The sequence below is a fragment of the Procambarus clarkii genome, chromosome 49 (assembly GCF_040958095.1).
Source record: "Procambarus clarkii isolate CNS0578487 chromosome 49, FALCON_Pclarkii_2.0, whole genome shotgun sequence".
In the NCBI taxonomy this organism is placed as follows: domain Eukaryota; kingdom Metazoa; phylum Arthropoda; class Malacostraca; order Decapoda; family Cambaridae; genus Procambarus; species Procambarus clarkii.
In genome coordinates, this window is record NC_091198.1 from 34,490,356 (window position 1) to 34,506,334 (window position 15,979).

Consider the following 15,979-nt stretch of genomic DNA (forward strand, 5'->3'; position numbering starts at 1 on the left):
AGGCAAAACTCAACGCCTTAAGCCATATTGATGCTCTGTCCACAGAGCATTCTCTCTCTCAAATCATATACACTGATGGTTCCCTACACCGCACCACGGGTGCAGCTGGAAGTGCAGTTGTCCTGACAATGGGCGATGGCTTGTACTTTGAGTGGGGGAGTCCGTATAAACAATTGGGCCTCTACCCTTCAGACCGAACTATTTGCCTTGATCCTTGCACTGAAATGTGTACAAGTCTCCAAACTTGATACATTAATTGTAAGTGACTCCTTATAAATCCTTAAATGCTCTCAACTCTTTAAGACATAACTGTAACATGCTTGTGTTCGAAGCTAGACACAAATACAACAAAATTATTAAGGATGGTAACAGAGTCCATTTCATGTGGTCTCCATCTCATGTTGGCCTCCGAATGCATGACAGAGCTGATAAGTTAGCCAAAGAATCTGCCTTTAAAGGAGCCGTTGAGTGTAACCTTGGATTGTCAATGAGCAATCTGAGAGCAGCAGTACACCGAGAACTTCAACAAGTCTTGTAGATCTGAGACAAAGTGAAATTGACACCAGTAATTCCATCTATCATCATACTCATGCAAGAGGAGCCACACACCTATGGATCATCCAATAAAATCAGCAGACTTCTAGATGTTACTACTGCTCGGCTTAGACTCGGTTACAAGTATCTCTGGGAATTCTCATTATCTGCCGATGTAGACCTGACCAAATGTAAACTGTGTCAACAAAATTATTCGCACACCCTCCGTCACTATGTGATGGAGTGCGAAAAGATATGTGAATTTAGAGGCAATTCTATAACGAATGTTCCAGCGATGTGTAAATATTTCATTCAAAATGATCTGCTACCAGGAATTTTAGCCAAATATCCCCAGTTTGCTAACTGTAGGTAGTAACTAAGTGATTGTAACCTATCCACCGCTGCCCACTGGATGGGGGGCGGTGTGCAGGACAAACATATAAATTTTGACACTAGCTCTCCACATATGTCAGTTGCTTAATTTAGAACCTGTACTTGAGGTCGATCTCGAACCCATTGTTGATGTGACGACTTATATTGAATTTTGTAACTAGCTCATCAAGATTGTAACTTGCTTAGCTAAATGAATTGTGGGGTTCAGTCCCTGAGCCCGTTATGTGTCTCTGTAACCCTTTCCACTACCGCCCACAAGATGGGTATGGGGTTCATAATAAATGAACTAAACTAACTAAACTAAGCCCGAAACGCTATGCTAGTGGCTTTACAAGAATGTAAAAAATCAATGCTATGTACTCTCATAAACCCAATGTACCTACTTGTATATATATATAAATAATGAAATAAATAAATAAATTTTGAAATTTTAATTTAAGTGAAGTTCCCGCCTCGAGTTGAGTCAGCCAATGAGAATGTGCTGGCTTGTCTTGGCTGTGATTGGCGGGCGTCGCGCTTCGTTATGTTATATCTACAAAATCCCTAATAAGGTGTATCAGTGAATAATGCAATAAGTATATATATATTTTTTAAATATTTAAAAGTCATTATATTTTTTTAGATTTTTGTACTTAGGTAGTAAGGTCAGTAGTTGTGAAACTCGCGGAAAATCTCTTCAATATTTCAGAGGTTTGTTTCCAACGTCCGCTCTCTTACTGTTATTTGGAGAAGGACGATTGTTTTGTTATTGAACAAACACTGGCATCTCCAAGTACTCTGTGTAAGTATTGGTGCACACTTGGGTGTAATTATTAACTTGTCAATGTCTGGGAGGCGAGGGAAAAAGTGTAGGTTGTATTAGTAAGGTAGAGGAGTGTGGTGAAGGTTGCGTGGAGGGGCGAGAGGTGGTGGCGTCGGCCCCGAGTGGAGGAGAGCCGCGCCATCACCTCCAGCCTGGGCTGTCCCTGCCACCCCCACGCTCTCTCTGCCACCAACACGCTCTCCCTGCCATCACTATACATTTTTCCTACCACCACATTGTTCTTCCTGCCACCACTATGCTCACACAGCTATGGCCACATAATTTTCTCACCTCTATGCTGTACCTGCCACCACTATACTCTCTCTACCACCACCTCACACTTTATTCTGCCCTCTCCATGCCCTCCTTACCACTTCCCACGCTCCCCCTACCACAACCATGCTCTCCCTACCACCACCACTCCTTACCACCACAACACTCCCTGACACCTCCACACTCCATGCCACCACCACTCTACCATCAGCACCCCACTCCGTGCCACCACCGCCGCTTTTCGCCACTCTACTTGCTGGTAGTGCCACTCTCCGTTCTGCCACCGCCACTGTCGCCACACCACCACTCCGTGCTGCCACACCGCCATTCTCCGTGCCGCTACCAGCTCTCACAAGTTGAGCCTGGCCTTGGGTCAGGCTTGGGGAGTATAAGAACTCCCAGAACCCTATCAAGCAGGTATCAACCCGCCACACTGTAACTCTCAGGGTTGTGGCAGCATTGAGACATGACCACCGCCTACAAAATTCTCAGAGGAATTCAAGAGGGTGGACAAAGATAAACTATTTAGCATGGGTGGAACATGAACAAAGGGGGGGGGGGGTGCAGGACAGACTTTTTTAGACCAAAATTGGAATTTGCAGTAGTTTAAGGGTGATCATATCTCAAGAAGCACATAAATAAACTGGAAAAGGTGCAAAGGCATGCTACAAAATGGCTTCTTGAGCTGAAAAACAAGAGTTACGAGGAGAGACTAGAGGCGTTAAACATGCCAAAACTAGACGATAGAAGCAAAAAAAAGAGGCGATATAATCACCACTACAAAATTAATAACAGGAATCGACCAAATTGAGAGAGGAATTCCTGAAACCACCAACTTTAAGAACGAGAGGACCCAGCTTCAAGCTAAGGAAACAAAGGTGTCGAAAAAGTACTTAGTAGAAAGTTTTCTTTGCAAACAGATTGGTAGAAGGTTGGAACAAGTTAAACGAGATGGTGGTACCTACTATATTCAGTATGGTGGTGCAGGCCAAAACCATCAGTAGTTTCAAAGCGTTTCTGTGACAGAGTACTGGGAAGATGGGACACCTTGAGCATAGCTTTCATCCTGTAGTTACACTTGGGTAATTACAGGTGGAAACTTAGTAAAAAAAATTTCAGTGTCAGGGTAGTTAACGAATGGAATGCACTAGACAGTGATGTACTGGAGGCAATCTCCATTATGTGAAGGCTAAGTGGAGGCTTAGGGGCCTGAGCTGAGTGGACAACGCTTCAGATTCGTAGTTCCAAGGTTCTGGGTTCGATCCCCAATTGAGGCGGAAACAAATGGGCAGTTTCTTTCACCCTGATGCCCCTGTTACCTAGCAGTAAATAGGTACCTGAGAGTTAGACAGCTGCTACGGGCGGCTTCCTGAGGGTGTGTAACAAAAAGTAGACCTGGTCGAGGACCGGGCCGTAGGGACGCTAAGCCCCGAAATCATCTCAAGATAACCTTAAGATAACCTCCATACACAGATTTAAATGTAGATAATATAAGAGCCCAATAGGCTCAGGAACCTGTGCACCAGTTGATTGACAGTTGAGAGGCGGGACCAGATAATCAAAGCTCAACCCCTGCAAGCACAACTAGGCAAGTACAGGAGTTTGGGCTAGTAGCTGCTGCTGTCTGGCAACTGGGAAAGAAAATTACACTTCGTGTAATTGATCTAAATTTGTCAAAACTATCTACTTTGTTCTTGTTCATCATTATGATTGTTAAAGTAATTTTAAATATGAAAAGAACAAACTTTTTAACTTAAAAAATACTTAACATAAGGAATACATAAAAAAATATTTTGTAAAACTATGAACTGAATATTTATTTTACTAAAATAAAATTTTTTGACCATTTTGTAAATTTTTTGAAATTGTTGTTCTAGTTCTATGCATTGGAAATACGTTCGTTATTTTACTGAATTAATTGTACCAGAATGTCTATTATAGCTGTTCAGTGATACAAAATAATGTTTTGTGTAGTTTGTTTTACTATTTGTTTTTAGAATGTATGAAAAAGAACACACTGTGGTGTACAGAAATATTGTGTTTGGAACAGTTAGGGTATTGAATTAATTGGACCATATTTTCTATTGTGAAATAAGCTCAAAAACATCTTGTATTTAGTTAATTTTTTAATTGAATTTACTTTTTAATGGTATCACTAGAAAGGGTAGGTAATTTTCATACAATATGCAACAGACATACTGTATCTATATAAATAAAAATGTAAATGTTCGTTTTGTTCAAAATCGCTAATCTCCAAAAGTTCTTCACTGATTGCTTTGAAATTTTGACACATTCCATTCAAATACGCAAGTTTTTTATATACCTATTATATAGATGTCACGTCTGTGACAGGTAAAAACGTACTTTTTTTGGAAAAACTGTTTTTCATGCAAGTTTTCATACGAGGGAAATATCTGAAACCTCTTTATCGATTGCTTTGAAATTTTGACACAATGTTGCATTCGAATACACACACGTTTTTATATACAGTACCTACTATATAGATGCCACATCTGTGATGGATAAAAACTTTTTTTTTTAAACAGCGCCATCTGTTCGACGTAAAAGCAACATACGCTATACAAAATATTTTACGATTCCATTTCAATGTTTCTGATTGCATTGTTAAATTAAATTTTCATTGATTTTGATTTATTTTCATTTTGATTTATTTTGTGTGATATTGTGTTGGAATTAAGCCATGTCGTTTACCATACAGTTCATTTCGTGAGTATAGTTTATTTTTTTTTTTTTTTCATTTTTTAACTAATTATTTTTCAGTGATGGGAACATCAGGACATTTGATGTTCCAATTTTTCTGATGGGAACATCAGATCATTTGGGAACACATCCGACAGGGGAGTGGGGAATGGCGGGGAGGACGAGGAGACGGGGGAGGGGGAGAATGGTGAGGATGACGAGGGGACTTGGGAGTGGGAAATTGTTAGGAGGATGAGGGGACGGGAAGGGAGGGAATGGTGGAGAGGACAGGGGGAACGAAGGCGGGTTGCTGTGGCTCGGCAACACCCATGCGTTGATGAGCCACAGCAACGCACGGCCGGGTACAGCTAGTAAATAATAAAAATAAAAATTTAAATTGAATTGAATTCAGTATGGAGCCAAAACAGAAGTGCCACAATGAAAGGATTAAAAGCAACCAAGCATCCTAAGCTGTTGGATAACATGGAAAGTAATATTTCACTGGGACATTAATCAAAAACCTATTGTGACGCGTAATTGTGCATCACTTTTGTTTTTATTTTCAATGTGCATTTTCATGCATATATATTAAGCATTAAATAAAATCTTAAGGATTCCACTTGATAATATTTATTTTTGTTATTTAAAAAATTTTTAGATAAGAAAACAGTACAGTGGTTGAATATTTGTTAAATAAAATGCATATTTAATTAAGCCACTAGTTTGCAGAGCATTTCTGGCAAAATGTACCATTTCTTATAATGATATACTGTACTGTATAGTATATGTGCATTGCTAATTAGGAGATATGCATGTTGTATTTTGTATATTTAATTTATTTTTTCAATATAAATAACTGCAGTACAGTTTTCATGCAGTACAGTATTTATGCGGTACCTGCTTAACCTGCTTGATGGGGATCTGGGAGTTCTTCTACTCCCCAAGCCCGGCCTGAAGCCAGGCTCGACTTGTGAGAGTTTGGTCCACCAGACTGTTGCTTGGAGCGGCCCGCAGGCCCACATACCCACCACAGCCCAACTGATCCGGAACTTTTCTTTGAAAACAGTCCAGTTTTCTCTTGGAGATGTCCATGGTTGTTCCGGCAATATTTCTTATAGTCGCTGGGAGGACGTTGAACAACCGCGGGCCTCTGATGTTTATACAGTTTTCTCTGATTGTGCCTATGGCACTTCTGCTCTTCACTGGTTCAATATTGCATTTTCTTCCATATCGTTCACTCCAGTATGTTGTTATTTTACTGTGTAGATTTGGGCCCTCGCCCTCCAGTATTTTCCATGTGTACAGTATATTATTTGGTATCTCTCTCGTCTCCTTTCTAGAGAGTACATTTGGAGAGCTTTGAGATGATCCCAATAATTTTGGCGTTTTATCTCGTCTATGCGTGCCGTATATGTTGTCTGTATTCCCTCTTATTTCAGCAATCTCTCCTGCTCTGAAGGGGGAAGTGAGTACTGAGCAGTACTTGAGACGGAACAACACAAGTGACTTGAAGAGTACAACCATTGTGGTGGGACCCCTGGATTTGAAAGTTCTTGTAATCCATCTGATCATTTTTCTGGCTGACGTAATATTTGCTTGGTTATGCTCCCTAAACGTTAGATCGTCGGACATTATTATTCCCAAATCCTTGACATGCTGTTTTTCTACTATGGGAAGATTCGATTGTGTTTTGTACCCTGTATTATGTTTCAGATCCTCATTTTTGCCGTACCTGAGTGCCTGAAATTTATTACTGTTAAACATCATGTTATTTTCTGCTGCCCAATCGAAAACTTTGTTGACATCTGCTTGTAATTTTTCAATGTCTTCAGCAGAGGTAATTTTCATGCTGATTTTTGTGTCATCTGCGAAGGATGACACGAAGCTGTGACGTGTATTTTTGTCTATGTCTGGTATGAGAATAAGGAACAGCAGTGGTGCAAGGACTGTACCTTGAGGTACAGAGCTTTTAACATCGCTTGGACTCGATTTTATTTGATTGACTCTTACTCTTTGTGTTCTGTTTGACAGGAAATTGAGTATCCAGCGTCCCACTTTTCCAGTTATTCCAATTGACCTCATTTTGTGAGCTATCACCCCATGGTCACATTTGTCGAACGCCTTTGCAAAGTCTGTGTATACAACATCTGCATTTTGCTTTTCTTCTAGAGCTTCTGGGATTTTATCATAGTGGTTGAGTAACTGTGACAGACAGGATCTTCCCGCTCTAAATCCATGTTGTCCTGGGTTGTGCAACTCATTGTTTTCCATAAAACTAGAAATTTGATTCCTAATCACTCTTTCAAACACTTTTATTATGTGTGATGTTAGTGCAACTGGCCTATAATTTTTTGCCAAGGCTTTACTCCCCCCCTTGTGCAATGGAGCTATATCTGCAGATTTAAGTGCTGCTGGTATCTCCCCTGTATCCAGGCTCTTTCTCCATATTACGCTGAGTGCTCCCACTACTGGTACTTTACATTTCTTTATGAATATTGAATTCCATGAGTTATGCCCAGGAGCTGAGTGCATAGGCATATTGTCAATTTCTCTTTCAATGTCTTCCGTGTTTGTGGTAATATCCGGTATATTATCTGCAGCTTGAATGTCATTCATAAAGAAGCTGTCTGGGTCATCAACTTTCATGTTGTTTATTGGTGTGCTAAACATAGCCTCATACTGGCTTCTTAGAATTTCACTAATCTCTTTGTTGTCATCTGTGTACATACCTTCATTTGTAATTAACGGTCCAATACTGGTCGAGGTTTTTGATTTTGCGTATGTGAAAAAATATTTCAGATTTTTCTTTATCTCTTGTGTCGCTTTCTGTTCCAATTCCATTTCCTCAGACTCATATGATTGCTTCAACGTTTGTTCTATTTCTTCGATCTTCCTGCTTAGACTTATTTTCCTTGCTTGTGATAGTTGTGTCTGCCGAAGCATTTCCGTTATTTTTTTCCTTCTCCTGTACAGTCGTCTGCGTTCTCTTTCTAGAGTGGTCCTCTTTCTGCCCCTCCTCACAGGCACGTGCTTCAAGCAGACCTTGTAAGCTTCAGCTGTCAGTTGAGCTATTCCCTGGGTGGGAGTTTTCTCGCTTAAGATCGTCTCCCATTGAATGGTTGTAAGGTCTACATTTATTTTTTCCCAGTCGATCCTCTTATTGTTGAAATTGAATTGATTGAATATTCCTTCTCGCTTGTTGGGTCTCTTAGACCTACTACCGTTATTTATGGTAGTTCGCACTTCAAAGAGCTTATGGTCTGAGTATGAAGTATCTGAGATTGTAATGTCTCTGATTAGTTCATCATTGTTTGTGAATAACAAGTCTAGTGTGTTTTCGTTCCTAGTTGGTTCTGTAATCTGTTGATTGAGCGAGAATTTGTCACAGAATCTCAAAAGTTCTCTGATCTGTGGTTGGTTATTTCCCGGGTCAATCCCTGCTATGATATTTGTGTTTGCCATTCTCCATCTTAGACTCGGTAAATTGAAATCTTCAAGGAATATCTGGAGCTGGGTTTGCTAGGTTACCAAGTATGTTCTCTATTTTGTGCATCTGCTCTGTGAATTCCTCAACCGTTGTATCTGGCAGTTTATATATGAGAATAATAATTAGGTTTAGTTTCTCTACCTTAATTCCAAGTACCTCTACCACCTCATTAGTTGATTTTAGTAGTTCTGTACATACCAGGTCGTCTTTAATATACAGACCTACTCCTCCATTTGACCAAGTTTTTCTATCACATCTATATAAACTATAATTTGGAATCCAGATTTCACCATCCATGTAATCTTTTGTATGAGTTTCCGTGAATGCCCCAAATATTGAGTTTGACTAATAGGAGGCCATTTATGAACTTAACTTTATTTCTTGACTTTGGCTTTAAACCTTGAATGTTTGCAAATATGAATGATTGTCCATATTGTGTGTCACTTCTGGAAGGTTTTGGTAGTTCTCCCTCCTCTCTACCCTGACCCAGGGTGTGTTGTTGTGGCAATGGTTTGTCCAGTTTTGGAAGTGATACTGGGGAGTGAGGTAGTCTCTGTGTAGTTGGGGGGGTGTAGTATGTGTGGGCTTGATGACGAACTGTAGTCCAGTCTTGGGCATTTCTCCCTCTCCATCCGTACTTTTGCCACGTTTCTGTCTTGTCTGTTTCTCCCTCTGTTTCTGCCTGTCTCTAAAAATATTTCATGGCTATTGTATTGGACTTCCTCTCTTATATAGTGCTGTGTACCTCTGACGTGGAAATCAGGGCAATGAAGATTGTAGCATTTCCTTTCATTAACTGAGAGTTTGCATAGCTTAGGGTGAAAATATCTACACTCTGTATCAAAACGACATCTGCCTTTCCCTAACCAGTTTCGGCATTTCCGTGGGTGCATGAATGTGCATTCCGTGCCTCTGGGCCCATATCTGCACTGTCCTTTTGCATAATACCTGCAAATATTTTCATCTGTGAATGTATTCTTCTTGTTTGTACCCGTGCACGACTTGGCTACCTATGTGTTTTTTGTTCCAACTTTCTCGTTTCTGCATTCATTCTCGGTATTGCCCTTATCTGGTACTTGGGCAATAGTTTGGTGCAGTACAGTATTTATGCGGTACTTGGGCAACAGTTCGGTGCAGTACATTATTTATGCGGTACTTGGGCAACAGTTCGGTGCAGTACATTATTTATGCGGTACTTGGGCAACAGTTCGGTGCAGTACATTATTTATGCGGTACTTGGGCAACAGTCTGGTACAGTACAGTGTTTTTGCAGTACTTGGGCAACAGTCCAGTGCAGTACATTGTTTATGCGGTACTTGGGCAACAGTCCAGCGCAGTACAGTGTTTGTGGTATTTGGGCAACAGTCTGGTGTGGTACAGTGTTTATGCGGAATCAGTCCGGTGCCGTTCAGTGTTTATGCGGTACTTGGGCAACAGTCTGGTACAGTACATTGTTTATGCAGTACTTGGGCAACGGTCTGGTACAGTACATTGTTTATGCAGTACTTGGGCAAGAGTCCTGTACGGTACAGTGTTTATTCAGTACTTAGGCAACAGTTCGGCGCAGTACAGTGTTTATGTGGTGCTTGGGCAACAGTTCAGTGCAGCACATTGTTTATGCAGTACTTGGGCAACAGTCCTGTATGGTACAGTGTTTATGTGGTGCTTGGGCAACAGTTCAGTGCAGTACATTGTTTATTCAGTACTTAGGCAACAGTTCAGTGCAGTACAGTGTTTATGTGGTACTTGGGCAACAGTCTGGTGTGGTACAGTGCTTATGCGGAATCAGTCCGGTCTCGTTCAGTGTTTATGCGGTACTTGGACAACAGTCTGCAATAATTAGTATTGTTTAAATTTTTTTTACATGGCGATGAGTGTAGAGTAATGAGGCAGTATTAACCTAATTCATAACAAAAATTTATTATTTGCTATTTTACCTGATTTTACCTGAGGCCACTAACCTAGTGGTCTTAATGAGGACAGGAAGCCAGCAGCTTGTTGAAGGTCCACTCATTTGCCTGGATGGTCTTTTCCAGATATATTTTAAAACAACACAGTTTTGACTGTTACGGTTTCGGCGGGCAGGCAGTTTCTTGGGTTTATAAACCGGTGGGTAAAAAAATCATCTTTTCTCAGTCTTACAGTATGACTTGAGCTTGAAACCATTGCTCCTTGTTTGTGTTACATCTAACCTTCTGAAGAAAATATCTATCTTTATCCTCTAACTTGTTCAGTATTATAAAAGTTTCTATGAGATCCCCCTGTCATGCCTGGTTTGCAGTGTTGTTAGCCCTGTGACCTTCAAGCGTTCTTGATCCAAGAGATGACTTGACTCTGGAATGACTTTTGTTGAAAGAAAAAATGACAGGTTGAGTAACAAGAACCTTTCAAACTAGAGATGCTATTCCAGTGTTGATACTTTTCAAGATGCTAGTGCTCTCTAGAGTAGAATACTGTTGCACAATGACAGTCCATTTCAAAGCTGGAGAAATTGCTGACCTGGAGAGCATGCAGAAATCCTTTTTTGTTAGAATCCACTCAGTAAAACATCCAAATTACATTAGGACCGACTAAAATCCCTAAATCTCTATTCTCATGAGTGCAGGCGGGAGAGATACATAACAATTTACACATGGAAAATATTAGAAGGCATGGTTCTAAATCTGCACCCAGAAATAACATCACATGAGATCAGAAGGCATGGCAGAATGTGCAGAATAACTTCGTTGAAAAGCAGAGGTGTAATAGGTGCCCTGAGAGAGAATTCTATTAATATCAGAGGCCCGAGACTGTTCAACGCATTTCCACTACACATAAGGGGCATAACTGGCCGAGGTGCCATAGGCACAATCAGAGAACACTGTATAAACATCAGAGGTCCGCAATTGTTCAACGTCCTCCCAGTGACTATAAGAAATATTGCCGGAACAACCGTGGATGTCTTAAAGAGAAAACTAGATTGTTGTCTAAAAAAAAAAAATGCTGAACCAACCGGGTTGTGGCGGGTATGTGGGCCTGTGGGTCGCTCCAAGCAACAGCCTGGTGGACCAAGCTGTCACAAGTCAAGCCTGGCCTAGGGCTGGGCTTGGGGAGTAGAAGAACTCCCAGAAACCCATCAAGCAGGACCCATCATAGTGTTCAAGAGAGAACTTAATAAACACCTCCAAAGGATACCTGATAAACCAGGCTGTGGTTCATATACCGTATCAGGCTGCGAGCAGCTGCGTCCAACAGCCTGGTTGAGCAACGAGATTGAGGACCGGGTCGCTGGAACGTTGAGCCCTGAAATCATCGCATGTTAATGCAAGGTAAGTCCGGTGTTGCATCTTCTCCAGAGCAGCTATGTCCTTCTGAAAATAAGGTCTCTGTGCTTAAGGACATAAGAATAAAGGTAACTGCAGAAGGCCTATTGGTCCATACGAGGCGGCTCCTATTTAAAACCACCCAATCCAACTCGTATACAGGTCCAACTCACGCTTGAAACAATCAAGGGACCCTACCTCAACCACGTTACACGATAATTGGTTCCACAAACCAACAACCCTGTTACTGAACCAGAATTTACCCAGATCTTTCCCAAATTTAAATATCCATTGTTTCGTATTCTGTCATGTGTTGATACAATACTTTTAATATCCTATTAATATCTCCATTGTTATGTCCATTCATCCACTCGTACTCTTCTATCATGTCATCCCTAATTCTTCTCCTTTCTAGAGAATATAATTTATGCTTTGTCAATCTTTCTGCGTCCTGCCTTCCCAATACGCTTTGTCATATGACGATTTGAAACAAATGATGGATTTGACAATCACTGCTGCCTCGCTTAACTTAATCCAGCTGTTTACCACACTGTAAAAAGAGAAAGTTTTAATATTTTTTTGACACCAACCTACCATTTCTTCAATGGTCTTTTCCTCTTCTGCTACAGTGTCTATCCTAGATGGTATTTCCTTTTCCAGACAACCAAAAATGATTATGGAACTGTAGTGTTTTGTACTAATTTACTTTTGTTAACCAGTTCCTTCTTAATTGCTTGTCTGATGTCTGTTCTTGTTGCTCATTTCTGTTTTTGAATTCCAAACATACTTCTTTGATTGTTTCTTGTTTACAACTTGTGCATATGTTTCTTTTATTTACCTTTTTTTTTTTACTTTTCCAATCCTTTGGTAACCTGTTATTTGAGCTGTCATTGAAGTTTTTCTTTGCCTAACATCCTCTTTTAGCTAGGCTGTAGGATTGCCGAGATTTTTTTCTCCGTATGTGTCTGTTTTCCTGTTAACACTTTCACAGTATAGCCTCTTCACATGTGAACTGTAAATGATCTGTGCTCCTCAGGCAGCTTGCTGGCCACTCGATGATGCAAAAAATGTTTAGAATCATTTAATGTTTTCTAATTTATTTGTTGGGTTATAACAGATTTGGTGTCGAAATGTTAGCATATGAATTGTCTAGAGCAGGCATGTCAAGCATGCAGCCTTTTACAAGCATACCTGTAGTCCGCATAAAGGATACTGTAATTTGGTATATAATATAATACAGTATACAGTAATAGAAAAAAATATTCTGCAATAATTTTTATTAAATGACTTCAATTAGTTTCCGTGTGTGGCCCTCGTGATAAAATAGTTGTGACCCATATGGCCCTCGAGTTTGACATACCTGGTCTAGAGCTAGATGCAAAACCAAACGTGTATAATAGATTTTGGTCCTTTCTGTACATTACAGAACAAAACCTAGTGGTAAGACCTCCTTCTGGTAAAAGTTTGATCCTCATAAATGTAAATACTGTACTGTACAAGAAACAAAAACAATAATTAACAACAATGTACAAAATCAAAGTAATATAAATTTAAATGAATTTTATCTGATGCTCTAAGCTATCATAATTGCATTTAATCTTAATTCTGTAAAAAGACCTGAGGGCCTATAAGATTATATTCAGACTATATTCAATGTATAAAAAGACTATTCAAAGTATAGTTGCCATAAAAAAATATTTAAATGTGCCCCGCTGCATTTATGCACCAAATTTCTGGATTTGAAAATGTCTAATGTCTGCATTAATTTAAAATCCATTTTTACAAGTTGTAGAGCTAAGTATTTTGCACATACAGTAATCTGTAGAATTGATGAGAAGTACAATACTGTACTTGTAAATTGAGAGCCAGTTAGAAGTTGTACAAAAATTACCTAGAAGATATAATGTCAAATATTCTGGCAATCTTTCAGGGCACTTCTAATACACTGATTTTCTTCTAATTTCCCATACCTATTGCATATGGTGTGTACTCCAAAGTGTTGAAGTTTCAGCTAAATATCTCGGGTAACAAGTTTAAACCCCCCCCCCCCTGAAAAAAATTATGTAAATTCCAAAGGTATTTAGTGATATATTCTCATTATAAATATTATTAGCATATGCCATATATATTTGATATCCAATGGCATTATTATCCCGGATGTATCATTTACTAACCTGTATTTAAATTCTTGTAATATTATTGTAAATGTAAAGCACTAGTTCAACTCTCATTGTTGTAAGGACAAATATTCTTTGCCTACTAGACATGAATATTTATCTTTAAATCCATTATACCTCTGTACCACAAAAACAACCATTGAGAATATTGGATTAATATTAGTGAGCTGAAATTACATCCTAGAAGTGTACAAGTTTTGTGGCAGAGCAAGCTTTCGGGGTGGGCGGTGGGGTTGGAAAAGCTATTGTTTTTCTACAATATCATTTCTCTGGTAATGTGATGTTGAGCTTACCTTACACCCAGACTATTTTCAATGTATATTCAGTATTAATATGATATACTGTATAAATAAACAAGTGAGGTTTATAGGAAAATAATAATGGCAGGTCAAATGCTGCTAAGCTATGATAGACATTCTATCTCGCCGCCACCTGCTAGCATATTGAGGGAAGGGACTTTGCCTTGTGATAGCCTTATATTCTCTACACGGGTTTGTAATGCCAAAGGCCGCCAGAAAAATGATCTAAAACACAAATCTAATTAATTCGCATAAATGCAAGGGTTGGAAAAAAATTATGAATTATCCTCGGCAAGATAATATACCTAGGTTTATCATTCTCCCTAGGCCAGTGACTGACCTTTCTCGGAATACAGCCTACAATTATTGTCTAACTTCTTGGTTTTTATTTAATGCTAGGTCAACACTGGCATCAGGAATGGAATGCAGTTTGCTTGGTGTAGTTCCAGAAAATTTAATATTTTTATTCTTGGGCTCTTAACCCTTAGGCTGTGCTATACTGTACTTATATAGGCGATTGGAGTAACTGTCATGAAATTGTGCACATCATACATAGGCGATTGAGGGTCTCGCGCACGATTTAAAGTCGCAAGGTCCCGCGGCTACACAGGGTTCACATCGGCTTCCTAAAGGGTCTTGTAAACAGATGCCATTTTTTTTTTTTTTTTTAAATCATGGGCAACATCCCCGGGTGTGAGAGCCTCAATACTGAATGAGCAGTCAAGGCTGGCACATGCAGCATGAGCTAACAGCACTGCTGTTCAGCTTGTGACCACAGCATCGCCTAAAAATGTCAAAATACCTGTATATATGTAACTGCTATTATTTAGCAATAATAGTATTATAGAAGACCCCTGACTGTGATAAAAATGACCAGGATTCTGATAATAGCAGGATTCTGGTGATAATTACTGCTGTGCATAGTAAGTGGGAGAAGTAATCTTGGTGAGAGAGGGAGGTACTACAGTCTGCTGACTGTGTGGCCACCTGTAATTGTCTGGACTCACCATACCAGGTTCTCTGTGGTGAACACAAATGTAGATACTTATATATAACGTGTGCAATAACAGCAAAAGGAGTATGTTGGGAGGAGCCATTTTGGTGAGGGGTGGTGGTGTCTGCTAGCTGCTGTGTCACTTGTCAAGCAGTTTTTTGTGGCCACTATGTTGTTTGGACACCATACTAGCTTAACTGTACAGTTATGGTGAATAAAAAATGTAGATTCTGGTATATAATGTGTGTGTATATAGTTTAAAAACAGCACAAATAGTATAATAGGAGGAGGAATGTTGGCGAATTAGGGAGGGAGCGTCAGTTGACTGTGTGGTGACCTCAGTTATTGTCTTGACTCACCATACCAGCTTAATTGTATAGTTGATTCACACATTTTATTATATAAATATATCACACCTCACACTATTGAATGATATTACTAAAAAAACAATCACATTGAAATAATTAGGTAATAATATCTTTGTGATAGCTCCCGCCTGTCAGCGAGGTTGGAGCAGACCGCCACATTGAGAGAGAGAGAGAGAGACCATCCTGTACCTTACAACAGGATGCCTAGTCTGTCAATGCCTCAATTTTCCCAGACTTCCTCACCCTATTGCAGCCAAAATATGTCGCCTACGATTTTTTTTATTATTTTTCAGGTGATCAGGGAACACAAATGAACATTTTATAAGACAAAAAAAGAAATTTGAATTTTTATTGTTGTTGCGCCTGGCGGTGTTGAAGGCCATTAGGCCCATAGCAGCTTAAGGGTTAAGAAAGTTCATTTATGGATGTAGAAATTCACATAGGCTCCTAGGCCCAGGAGCCAAATCCCAAGTGTTTTCAATTGTTTTACATTTTGTACTTGGTGTCTTCTTATGGATGTACATGTTCATGCCTATATTTGTTGAGCTTTTATATCACTTCTTACTCTGGTTTTCAAAATTACATAAACAATACATAATACATTGTATGAATATGTTGCAGAATATCATCATACATTTGCATATTCGTTT

At 39.6% G+C, this 15,979-nt stretch overlaps 1 protein-coding gene across 1 annotated transcript in view; it reads left to right on the forward strand.

Annotated features, from left to right (window-relative positions):
* Nucleotides 1–1,573: 1,573 nt before the first annotated feature.
* Nucleotides 1,574–15,979, forward strand: part of LOC138351372 (longitudinals lacking protein-like) — a 44,914-nt gene continuing 30,508 nt past the window's right edge. Inside the window, exon 1 of the mRNA XM_069303177.1 lies at nucleotides 1,574–1,708. The gene's annotated coding sequence lies outside the window, so the exon portion shown is untranslated. The remainder of the gene's footprint in view (nucleotides 1,709–15,979) is intronic.